The 13834-nt window shown below is 33.8% G+C and overlaps 1 pseudogene across 1 annotated transcript; it reads right to left on the bottom strand.

Annotated features, from left to right (window-relative positions):
- Positions 1-2025: 2025 nt before the first annotated feature.
- On the bottom strand, positions 2026-11132 carry LOC147409331 (serine carboxypeptidase-like 7; annotated as a pseudogene). The gene is made up of 14 exons (XR_015173332.1): positions 10785-11132; positions 10427-10569; positions 9954-10030; positions 5280-5402; positions 4959-5061; positions 4682-4719; positions 4171-4272; positions 3963-4049; positions 3718-3873; positions 3020-3091; positions 2831-2949; positions 2638-2744; positions 2476-2521; positions 2026-2300 (listed from the first exon to the last, which is right to left on the bottom strand). The product of XR_015173332.1 is annotated as a serine carboxypeptidase-like 7 (transcript).
- Between the last annotated feature and the right edge of the window lie 2702 nt (positions 11133-13834).

Here is a 13834-nt window from a genome sequence, read left to right as displayed (position 1 = left end):
AATTTTGTTCAATCATTACATATCTATTTAGTTATGTTATTTACAAGCAATAATGCAAAATTGTTGTAACAATATACATTTTCTTTTCTTCTGTCCAAAAGAAAATTTGTTTTCTCAGTTATGTAAGGGAACATTTATCTTTACTAAAATGGGTTTATGAGACAAAGGAGAAATTCATTTATACTTCTTAAAAATTTGGATTTTTCTAACAAAAACCAACATATCTTCGGAAGGATGTGTGGGTCTCACTCTATTTAAAAATTGATTATAATTACTCTGTGGATGAAACGTCATTGCCTCAACCATAATAGAAAATATAAACTTAGTTTTAGATTAGGATTGACGTTGCAACCTCTTGTGTTTTCAAACCTAAAAAGGGTGTAAGGATAAATTATAGAAAATGATAATGTCTGCCCTTTCCCATCTTCTTTCACCATAGTCCCTAGATCTATAGGGGTGGATAATCTTCGAGATTCGTGTATGTGAAATTCGAAGCAAAATCAAATATTTGGATATAGGGACAGATAGGGGTGCAACTTGGTACGGTTTGAGGTCAAATTGAAACTGAACTAACATAAGTTGGTTCCACTAAATAAGAACCAGAACTGAACCCAATTCCATTGGAATCAAACCAATCCAAACCGAACTTAAGTAAGTTTGGTTTGGTTCGGTTTGGCTCGGCTCTATGGTTTGCCAATATTTTATAAATTATAAGTAATATTTTTTAATGAAAAAACAAATATGTAATAAACATAAAATTTCATACAAATAATCACTAATCAATCCATAAAAAATCATTCGTTTATCCATAAAAGACCGTCAATCTATTTCTTAACTCTTAAAATAATTCATAATAATATATATATTTATTTATTTATTGCATAAGGATTTAGTTCAGTTCTATACAAGCTTGATCCGAGAATCAAACCAAATTGATCGGTTCTCCATTTTCGTAATCCAAAATCAAACCGCAACTTATTCCAAACTGAACCAAACCACCCCAAAGCTATCGGTTTGGTTTGGTTTTTTATTTGCGCCAGATCAAGTTGCACCCCTAGGGACAGATGTTTATCTTTTTTTTTTTTTTTTCCTAATTACCTTTTGTTTCAGTTTTAAAAGGTCTAGTGATGGTGGTAATGAGGGCCCATTAATTGACATAATTGACAGTTGTAAACCTGACTCAACCATAATAGGCCAGGATAGGGCATAACCTGCTGGCCCACGTACAAAGCCCTATACAAAAAGAGAAAATCATATTTATCAATGAAACCATTTCTCAAGAAGAAAACCTTGGTTCGGGATACAAACTCTCATCACTGAAAAAAAACTTGATATGGAATAGTTACAAGTTGGGGCAAAGATTAGGGAAATATATCTAACCTTCTAAAAAAAAAAAAATAAGAAATATATTTAAGGCTATTAGGTAGCATTAACTAGCATTTTTTTAAATGGAAAATTACTTGATAAACCCTACGGGATGACATCTTCTAAATGCACTCTTGAGTTTTGGGCAGTATCTTTACAACCCAATAAAACAACGATTTGAAAGGTTGATCCCGACAATTCGTGTTCAAATGTCAAAAGCAATATATAATTGTAAAGAGATCGATCTGGACAATGTGAATATTGATCTCAATGGTTCATGTTCATATGTCAAGATTGTCAATTTACAATATTTGATTTCGATGATTGTAAAAGGTCGATCTCAACTATTGGAACAAGTTTCAATCTCAATGATCATTGATCTCACAATTTGAAAGGGGTCAAGGGGCATGAAAGAAAGAAAAAAGTTTATTAAATGGACCATAATTTACACCGAAATATTAGGTTGGGGGGGGGGGTCTTTCTGTGGGGTGCATTAAGTAAATTTCCCTATTTTTTAACTAGGAAAGTATAATTAATCAAACCAATTAGGATTTATAAATCTTCTATAGTCTGGTTGATATAATTTATATAGAAAAACCCTATTAAGGCGCAGATATTGATCTTCCAATTTGATAGAAAGTTAACTTTTGTGCAACTGAAACAAATCAACTTCAATTGGCAAGCTGTAGTTATTGTTCATGAATTCTCTTTATTATTCCCAAATACATCAAATGGAGCACAGTCACACTTGATTTTGAAATTTTAAATATTAATTGATATTTAGATTTATAGAAGGCTTCATGGGTTAAGCAGACATATCTTGCAGGCTTGAAGCTCTAAACTGGAGAAAGTTACAAAGGATTATTTGACATCCACTTCTTAAACATGCCTAAGCATTCCTTAGGTTTGTACTCCGGAGCCGTGTGCCCCCCTCCCTGCAAAAAACAAGGGATATATAGCAATTCTAGTCTTTGGTCTCCAACTAATATCTCTATTTCTTGTGTTAAAAATCAGATATTTTTTAGAGTTTCTTTTTATAATCAAAATCAAACTTATTATAATTGGATAAATTGTTTGCATAGAACTGAAGAAATGGAGAAATTTTCTTACCTTTACAGTTGCAAATGTCATGTTATTGGAATATGTCCTTGTATATCTACATGAAACCAACGTCGTTAAACTATTAGATTCAGAAAGGAATTTGAATCATCACTCCATTTAAAGCTTAAAATAATAACTTAATTACGATTACGAGATAAGTTATGGGCTTACCCTCCTACTTGACCAGCCATGGTCGCCAGTCATCAATGATGGAGTAGTTTAGAGACCTTATCCATGCTTGTGTGCCCACGAATGGTACGAGCATATCATGATCACCACTATTTTAAGAAAAAAAAAAGTGTTAATAAGGCCTTGCTTGCATGTACAAGAGAATGGTAAGAGTGGGTAGATTTGGAGATCTCACCTGTATATAAGAGACCTATAACCTCTACTACTGAGATTTAGATGGTATTTTACACTGTTTTGTACCTCACGTTCGTAAGGTATATCTCTTCGGCACCGGACCCATTCTTGTACTGTTCCCTGCTCATAACCATGAACATTATTCCAATGGGATTTTAGTATTTTTTTTTTCTTAGTGAGATTTTCATACCTTCCGGATGTTGAGTGTTCTTTGTACACAATCATCGTTTGCCCAGTAGTAGGAGAGCATGTAACCATAACTCTGCAATGAAATACAAGCGTGTTAACAATGTAAGTGCAGGGGTATGAGCTATGTTACCTAAACACGTGGCATGGGTGCCAAATGTCAATGCGTTTAATGTGTTGACACGTCTCAACTATTGAAAATTCGAATATGGTGACAAGGTCATACAAATAGTAAAAAATAAAACATAGATGAATTCAATCCAAAAACATTTTTGAGTATCATGTTTACAAGAAAACCTATTACTTAAAAATATATATATCCTAATGAAATCAAGAAACAATAAAAATAAAAGTACAAAATGCAAATTGTTTGAAATGTTAGATATGAAACACGTATGAATGAAATTAAATTATAGGGTACACTTAAATATTCTATATCATACAAAGAGTTTTTTAGGATCCAAGCATTTTTATTTTTTACTTGATTTTACAGAGTTTACCCCAAACGACACTTCATTTTACTGCATCAAAAGTGACACAATTTGATGATACTAATTAAAGATGTTTTCCATACATGTCTAGTATTGTTATGCTATGTTGAGGATAGCATTCAAATGCCAATGAGTTTCGGCATGGAAAAAATCCCTAAAGTACCAAGTGCCAAGGTAACATTACGTGCCAGAGAGACAAACAGAGAGTTACCCTACACTCGAGCCCAGGAGAAAGGGGTGGTGAAAAGATAATTTTGCTTGAATTCTCATGAAGAGATCTCCTGTTTCCTGTCATCTCTCTTGGTTTCGGAGATACCAACAAGCATTTGGGTTCCAAGATGTGCGGTGGACTAACGCGCGAAGTACACTGTAAAATGCAAATTATTAATAATATCAAACCAAGCTAAGACTATGAGAATTGTAATACTCAAGAATTGGAACTGAAATCATCCTGACCTCTGAGACAGCTTGAAGATCCTTGATACATTGTCCATTACTGGGATCTACATCGATATATTCTTCTCCACAATTTTTCTTTGTAGACTGGATAAAGTGCACATAAATGAATATATATATTTTTTTCTTCTCATAATTGTACTTGTTTTCACTAGCAACGTTGATAATATATATATATAGGTGCAATAAGAGTAAGAAATTGATTCACCTCGTAAAGTTCATCGGAGAGAAGCCCCATACCATGAGCAAATGGGATTTTTGAATTATTTTCCAACTTTCGATCTGTTGCAGCGTTTCCGAGCAAATACCCCTGAATAGAATTTGGGGCACAAGGATTTAGTCACTAATCATATGGCATAACGATTTTTATGACTTAAAAACATGTATAAACTTCTTCTTACCACTTGTAGACAACTCAAATACTAAAATTAAATGCATACTTTCTGACCTATATATCTTTCAAATATGACAGTTAATATAATTAAGTCGTTCAGTCACAACAACGATCAATTAACCAAGTATTTGATTATCCCAAGCCTGAAAACACCCAGATTAAATGATCTTAATCATCTTTCTGTGTTGATAGATTGCCCAGCTGAAACCCATCATTTGTTTAATCAAGATCTGTCATAATATGTGCAACATTTATACAAATTTCACATTTCGAAGTATAATCTGTTGAAGTCCTCCGTTACAATTATTTTATTTTATTTTTATACCTTAAGGTTGATGATTGGTTTGTCCCCAGCTTCAATACCTGTAATACCATGAAAACTTCAGATGGATTTAGAGTATACAATGAGGTAACAATATTTTAATACATTTTATGATCTAATTGAAGTAGCAGGAACGTCATGATATATACATTTGAAAGGCTTCGGCTTACATTTTCAACCATTTTTTTAAAATATTTGTTTTAGCATTAACTTGGATAATTAATCTCCACATAAGCATTGAAGGATATGATATAAATATGGCAATAAAATAGGAAAATACCATCTGCTATATCTTGAACGATAATCGGAATAGTGATGCCAGAATAGGAATCACCACCAACATAGAGAGGATTTGAGAGGAACTCTGGATGATCAATCAGCCACTGTTAACACCACACCAATCAAATTGTTAAAAAAAATATATCTACGATGATCATCAGAATGGTTACATTCTTTTATGGAAGCTATCCAATTTTTTAATTGTACGGTACGGGCATTTGGTAGTTTTATTGTTCGTTCTATCATGGTGGGATATTGGTACTAAAATGTGAGCCCCATATATCCCACATTTTCATCCCACAAAATGTCTCTGCTTCTTTACCTTTCTTAGGAAAGTGTAAGCTTGTTTTGCTGATTTTATGTCTCCACTCTTGGAACCTTGCAAGCTTTTCGAATAGGAGAATCCAGTCCCCACCGGCATGTCTAGGAAGATTATGTTGGAAACCTGAAAAGTCCCATACAAGCATGAATATTATGGTTTAAATCATATATATATATATATATATATATATATATATATATATATATATATTAATGTTGATCTTGATCCAAGGAAAAGTTTGAAGAGGGATCCACTCAAATTATTAACATAATAGAGGATGGTGAATTTTAATCAAGTTGGTACACCATTTCTTATACCAATTATTAGAACGAAACCTGGCTCACCTATACTTTGATACCATTTGTTGGAATAATATGGTGTTCAAAGCTGCAAAATAATAACCCCAAAGGGGTGGCTCAGTGGTAATTTCGAATCTAATAAGTGGTGAGAGTCGTAGGTTATGTGTTCGATATCCAATATGAGCAATATTTCCTCGGGGCCACTCGCGAGGGTGTTCCCTCACTTACCTAATGCGTGTGATGTGCAGGCACTCCACATGCCCGGGGGAGGGTCCCATATGCCTTGATTCCAACCCTGGCTCATCCGCCCCCCCTAGTTGGACGTAAGTCCGTATAAAAAAAAAAAAAAAAAAAAAAAAAAAAAACGCAAAATAATACATTATGAGTAATCCACATAAAAAGGTATGAGAGAGTTGATCAGATGGTTCAATCATGTGTGACCAAGGTCGATTGCAACCCCAATTATTAAGAATATGTAGGTCAAAGGTTTTAAAGAAATGAGAGAAAGAACCAAAAGAACATGAATTGAGGTAGTGGGGGTGGAGATGAACACAATTGCAATAATGGAAGATATGGCTTTAGGTAGAAATTAGAATTGAATGAAAAGGAACATGATTTGTTAGGATAGGATTTTGATGAAGATGGTGATGAAAGCATAGACATCAGGACAACTTAATTTTGAATGGGTCATTGAACCATGATACATAAGTCATGTGATAGTTCTTTTGGGTTCAATGGTCCTGTAGACACCTCAATTTGCACGAACCCATAGGAAAATTCAAAATTTCTCGAATTGATTCCAACTAAGAACTCAAGCCTATCACGGACCCGCATTGCCACTTGACATCATTTTCATGCATACATGCATACATGCATCATGTCACATAGTTTGCATGCTCAACCTTGTCGCTAATCTGAGTCCATCGTCCATCGTCCATTCACCGCTCCATCACCCATACCATAACCAAGCTCAATTCCTAACCCTATCTAAGTCCAAGACAAGGTCTATCTTCTAACCCAAATCCAAGTCCATTCTTTTAGCCCACTTTCAAAGCCCAAAGTCCATAACCCAAGTTCACTCTAAGCCCAACACCAAGCCCATTCTCTCACATCCCCTCAGAAGGTGACACATGTTGATCTCCCATAAGCCCTCAATACCTAATGCATCATCTAATTGTAGAGTCAACTCCCCCTTGTGAAAATTCAAGAATGCCCTTCCCAAAAAGGTTAGTCAAACCAAAAAGATACGTTGATCTTTGGTAATAATCCATAAATGGGAGAAAACTTCCTATCATACCCTCAAAAGGTGGGAATCTTCAAGTACATACATGGAGTTCTTCCATTAGTCCATTTCAAAAACATACATCCACCCTCGTTTTATGAGTTATTTACAAATGAACCAAGATCTACTTTTCACCTACCATTTCACCTTTACACATGTCATTCTCTTACTCACCCTCCCAAAAGTACTTTATTCTCCCATTGGTCCATTTTAAAAAATATCCTTCCACCCTTGCTTTATAAGTTATTAACAAATGAACCAAGGTCTACTTTTCACCTACCACTCCACCTTTACACATGTCACTCCCCTATTCATCCTCCCAAAAGTACTTTTATTCTCTCACCTCTATTTACCAAAAAACCAAAGATCAAAGAAGGCTTTTAGGGTTTCTTTACAAATATCATCTTTACCCTCATACAAATGGAAAATCCAAAAAAAAAACAACCTAAACCTCATGTCCATTTTCTTTATTTTTAGGGTTGGACCACTTTATCCCAAAAAGTCCTCCAAAAACTCTATAAATACCCTCATTTTCTAAGAACAATTCATACTCTCAAGCCTCCATCTCTCAACCTAAAACTCTACCAAAATTCCTACTCATTCTCTCATCTTCTAAACTTCAACTCAAGCCCCCATCTCACTCAACTCTCAAGTCTACTTTTCAAGGTTCAAGTTCATCAAGGGACAATGTGGGGGTTTAACATGTAGTCTAAGTTTGCATTCTCTTCTTCTAACCCTCTTCTATTCTTTTATTTTTTTTAGAAATCCCTAAGATGTAATGTATACCCTCTCCCATCCCCGGTAGATTGGACTAAGGTTCGATCGAAAGGATGGGGGTTGAAATCCATTTTTACCTTAAAATCATGCATCATATTGTACACAATGCACACACTCACTTATGCATGGCAATGATGAAGAAATGTGTCACCCTCTTGATGGGGTGAACACTAAGTTTCTAACCATGCATACATGCATCAAGGTTGTGGCTTCAAGGGAACTCCATCATGGAGTTTCTCTAAAAGCTCAAACCTACATTCATATGCATAAATTTAATGTGACTACATGGGTCATTCTTTTCCATAGAATGCCCTTAATGTCACTTTGAAATCAAAACCCTTTGAAAATGGGACATTTCACTTTAATGCACACATCACCTTTATCATGCATTCTCATGCATTTTAGTATTTATTTTCTTAAGTTTTTACAAGATAAAATGACCAAGCAAGGTAACCACCTTTGATGGAGAGGATGGGGTACCTAACACCTTCCCCATCCTTTAACCGGACCTCCTTACCTAGATCTTAGGTAGACCTTGCCTTTTCCAACATATGAGAGTCACTACAATGCCATGAAAAAAATGATTTTAAAAAAAATCAATTCGGGTGCCCATTCACACCCATTTCCAAAAAAGAATGGTGGCGACTCCAAACAATGTAGCATTAAGGTTCATTGCGAACATTTCATGTCTACAGGTCCAAAATATGGTTAATTCTTCTGATCATTGATTTCTAGTTTTTAAATTGGAAAGAAACTTAATTGACCCTAATATAGAAAGAAAATCCTATATTGAGGTCTATTTAACTAATTTTTTCCTTCTAAATCTATGTATTCTTTTCATGGGCAAAAACCCCCAATATTTATCACATTTGGTCCGACCCATTATGAAAATGCCTAAATCCAACATCCAGAAATGAATTTTTGTTTTATAGATCCAACAAGGGTTTGAGGAACCAAAATTCATGGGATGAATCGGCCTAAAAGAGTGAAATAATGTTCCTGGGCCATCACTGCAAGGTCAGAAGAAAATTGGACTGAATCCAATACTGTAGTCAATCTACGTAGTACCGATGGAAATATGAGTCCCCCAAGCCTTCCTAAGTTAGTAAGGAGTTCACCCTTACTAAAGGTCCTTGGGTTCAACTCTTGGCATCCAAAAACAAGATCCGTTGCTTTAGGGTTGTGGAAGGCGAAATTCTATGAATTTTGAAAAAACAAATTAAAAAGAAAAATTATTTTTCACTGTTGAATTTCATTTTAAAGTTTGGGAGTTATGTGGAAGTTTGGTAGCCATCCATTTTCAAAACCTTGGATCTAGTTAAAAACAAATTGTTTTTTGAATTTTTTATTTTATTTTGGATATGAGTTATTGGATGAAAGGGCTCTGGTGTTGGATTTCTGATATGGTAACCCATTTGAGCAAAATGACCTTTAGTAAGGCTTAAAATCTTACTATGTTAGTAAAGAAAGGGTTTCATTAAGAATACACACTGTGATAATCAAGTAGATGGACTAATCACTCAAGTAGACGGATGGGAATCAAGCAGTGGTCCTTGAATGATTTCGAATCCCAAATATAATGTGGGTGAGCACATTTTCCAAAATATTAGAAATCTACCTCGTGCACCATGATCTTTTGAGTACACGCGACCTGACATTCTACAAATTGACTTTTTGGAGGTTGACCTAAGAGTGTTATACACCCAAAATAACATTTAAAGAGAATTTACGTGACTTGACATTTTGTAAACGTCACGTAAGCAAAGCATGTTGGATAGTTGTCATGAATTCAACCCAGATTCTTGATGACCCGATTAAGGCGAAGTCCCCGACCAAAATTTTGGACCCATTTGATTTGGGTATTGATCTAACCTGTTTTATCCTCTTTATAACCCTAAGTGTATAAATGCGTTTTTAGGGTTCATTCTTATGAAATAGAAATGAGAGTCACAAGAGAGAACTTAAAATAGGTGTAACAGGGACCAGGGTTGTCTGATGAACTTTATAGAAATCTTGTTGTTGATACAGTAAATTGATCATTGCTGCCCATGGATGTAGGTATCTTGCCGAACCACATAAATCATGTCTTCTATTCTTTTGTTTTTTTATTTTCTCTACTTTGTTTTGCTTTAGATTTCCTGTTCCCAGTTAATTTTGTTTGTTGCACGCTTTCGCACAACAAAATTTTCATGTGGACATGTGTATATCTTTGAAAATAATACTAATGGTGAACAAAATGCTACACTCCAAGACCCCTTACTATAAATAGGTAACCAACAAAGGCTAATGCGCATCTTGAAATTTAAAGAAATATACCTTTGTCCATGAGTCGGGGTTGAACACCAAAGTTGGTAAACTCCCGTCATATTCAGCAATCTTGATTTTTAAAGGACCTAAATGAACCAAAATCAAAACCATCATTTCTTTTCTGATCGACTCGGGCGAAATATAATCCCCAAACTTGCACAATTTTAACGAACTTAAAACAAAATAATTATTAAAGCTGCCTCCCTTGTGCCACTGACCTTAGCAAACTTTTAACATAAAACACTAAATTAACCATTAAATGACAAAATTAAAAAAAAAAAATCATTTAAAATTTTTTCTATAAAAAAAACAGAAAAAAAAATGAAAAAGAACAGGATTAGCTTGGTCATTTGCTGCAAGACTTTTGCAAGATTACAAGGTCAACAGAGGTAACTCAGATGGTTTGAAGTAAGAGAGGGGCATGTGCAATTTACCAAATTAATGAGGGAGGTAAAAAAAATCTAAATAGATAACTTGAATACCTATCTCGAAAACAAGTCCGGAGAAGGCAGAGCAACCAGGACCTCCAGTTACCCAAAGCAAGATAGGATCCTCTCTTGGGTTACTCTCAGACTTGATGAAATAGTAAAACAACTGCACATCATCATCATCTACACCCACATACCTGAAATATTACATAAATTAATTAATAAATCCATCACCAAACCAATAAATCTCCTTATGAAGTAACTCACTAATTAATAAAATCTCCATCACAAAATATTTTTCTAAGAAAAAAAAAACTTATAGAGATTTCAAAAAAGTTTTAGAAAACTTCATTAACTTCTGTTTGGGAGGAGCACAGTTTCTAGTGAGTAGTAATAGTAGTAGATCACCTACCCGGTTTCCAATTCGAAAGGGAGAGGACCAGTAAAGCCCGGTAGAGATTTGATTGGTGAACCAGACACCAAGATGATCCTCGAGATAATAAACGGTAAAAGAATTAGACTGAAACAAATAGAGATCGAATTCTTCTTCTCTGTAGTTGTAGTTGTAGCTGTAGCTGTTGCTGCCGCCATAACTCAAAAACTCTCTAAACCGGATTTATTTTACTATGGTGTTTAGAGAACTAGTGTCTTGGATCACTAAAGAAGGGGGGTTTGTTTTGTATCAATAAATGGTCTAAAAAATATAGGTAGAGATCGTGTGGAACTTAATCTCCATCAATATTTATATTTAAATAAATAAAAAATCAAACTATATTTCAAAACTCGACTATACTGGGAGAGTGGAATCATTTTTCCGACTCACGAGTCCAATTGAGTGGCAAATAAAAATGTAATTAAAGTATTGGAAAAGTGCACTTCACATGAGAAAATACTGTATTTATCTATTCCGCAGCTCTAAATTTTGACAGAACCCTCTTCTTTGGATTACACGTGGTGTCTCCAACGAAATCTCCCGAACACCTATGAAGATGTAAGAATGTAAAATAAGGGTCCCGTTTTTTGGCCAATAGTTTGGCAAACATTTTTTCAAAACATGGGTTAGAGGTCTTGGAATGGGCTGATTTTTTGTGAGGATGATCTCTACGGTGAGGAGATCATCCTCACCAAAAATCAGCTCATTCCAAAACTTCTAGCCCCAGTTTACCAGTTCAAAAATCGTGAACCGTCCATTTTTTGTAAACCATTTTTAATGGGGTTAGAAGTTTTGGAATGGGCTGATTTTTGGTGATGATGATCTCCTCACCGTAGAGATCATCCTCATCAAAAATCAGCCCATTCCAAGACCTCTAACCCATGTTTTGAAAAATGTGTTTGCCAAAATGTTTGCCAAACTGTTGGCCAAATAACGCTACCCGTAAAATAAATATAAAATGACACATGTCATGTTGCAAAATCCAATTTAATAAGAAATACTAAATTAGGTCCACAAATCTTAGGATACTCCAATAAGTATTGATAGATCTATTAAATACATAAACATTTGATTTTATTAAAAAGAAAATCAAATCTATATGATTAGGATTGGAAGAAAATAATAAATGTTATATCCAGAAATAATGTTTTTTTTAAACTGGGTTTGATTGGACTGACTGGTAGGACCAGACTCGGTAGCTTTGATGGCTCAAGTCAAATGAAAAAATCTACTATCAAAATAACAAAATGACCTGCTTAATTCAATTGGTTTCGTTGATGACTCGACCGACTCGACCATGTTTGTCAAGGGGTCGGTCTAAATTTTGGGGTGATGAGCCTACCAATAAATAGCCAAATTCGAATTTGAATTCATATTTGAAAATTTCAGATATCGAATTCAAATTCAAATATTATTTTAATTTAAATTGTTTTTAAATACTATTTTGAATATTACTTCATCCCATCTAATTGATAAATATAATCATTATAATTATTATTTTATATTTGATAAAAAAAATATTTATCTTGATCTTTCTTTCACTCCCTAGTCCCAACTCTTTGCGTCTTCATTTGAGTGTTTGACAACATTGATCATATTTTCTAACGATCGATTCTTCATCTTTTCTGGTAAATCGTTTGTTTCTCTCTCTCATCTTCAACCACTAGAAAATAAACACTTGTTCTCTAAAAAACTTAAATATGGCATCTTCGAGCTCTTTAACTCTCCTTTTTCTTTAACTTAAATATGGCATCTTGTATCATCAATTGATTTTCAGATTCTTTTTTAATCTAATTAACTCATCAAATGGATAGAATATTATCGAATATCCAATAAGTTAGTCTTAGTTGAATTTGAACATTGAATATCCAATAAGTTACTCTTAGAATTTTTCCCAATATTTGTATTGGAATGTTGGGAAAAATTCTCGGATTCGGATATAATCATATTTGATTCAAATAATATATGCTGGTAAGCCTACCACTTGACCTAAGTTTTTTTATGAACTAACAAAAAAAGACCTAAATATCTTCATCTTCAAACTTGTCACAAAATGAGTTAGGTTTACATGATTAACTTAGTAAGATCTGAGTTATTGGGCCTCGATGAAATGTTGTATTAGCCCCAAAAAAAAAAAGACCAAACACCACAATCCTCTAAAGTTCATGGCCTAGACCAAATTTAAATGAAAATGAAAGAAAAAAAACAAATTATTTTTTGCTTGATCTATGGCTTTGAAATTGGACAATCATCAATCTCCCAAATTCAAATTCAAATTCAAATCCAACCATGAAAAGTTATTTTTTAATTTTTTTTCTTCTTCTTAAGTTCTTACAATTTTGTGATGTACATTCTTTTGGCATTTGATCATTTTTTGAAGTTGAAGATGTTTGATTTTGAGAAATATAAAATATACTTATTAAATAGACTAATACTTTCTTCACCAACTTAGTAAGGAAAAAACGCCTTAGTAAGGCTCATCCACCATTAAAACAAAACCTCAAGATTTGTTATGAATCTCGAGGATTTGTAATAAATCTGAGGTTCTTTAGTGATAGTTGTTGAGCCTTAGTTAGGCTTTTTTTCCTTGCTAAATTAGTAAGGCTAGTTGTACTCTATTTAATATTTCACCTTTTATGTCTGATCAATTTAACACATTGAGATTGATTGGACTGATCTAGTCAATCATTTGTATGATGACTTGTCTGATTTTTAATACATTGATTATAAATCATGAATCAAATTGGATTATTAAGGAACGTGCTACTCGTGCCCACTTAAAAACTTTTATTATAAAAAATAAAAAATTACATTTTTACCCTTCTCATACATCCACCATTTCTCCATCTATTGATTAAAAAAACCCAAATCATCTTCTTTATCCATTCTTTCATTCTCCATCATATACATCTCTCTCCTTCAATCTTCTTCTTTTTCTTCTTCAACTTCATCCCCTTTTGAGTTTGAGAAATTGAATCAATGGATATTAGGTTTTAAGAATATTTTTTTTTCTTTCAAAATCTTTTTTT

Source organism: Akebia trifoliata, chromosome 2 (assembly GCF_017979445.1).
Source record: "Akebia trifoliata isolate Shusen 1 chromosome 2, ASM1797944v1, whole genome shotgun sequence".
NCBI lineage: Eukaryota > Viridiplantae > Streptophyta > Magnoliopsida > Ranunculales > Lardizabalaceae > Akebia > Akebia trifoliata.
The sequence above is the reverse complement of the archived record's forward strand: the minus strand, read 5'-3'. Positions and strand labels throughout refer to the sequence as shown.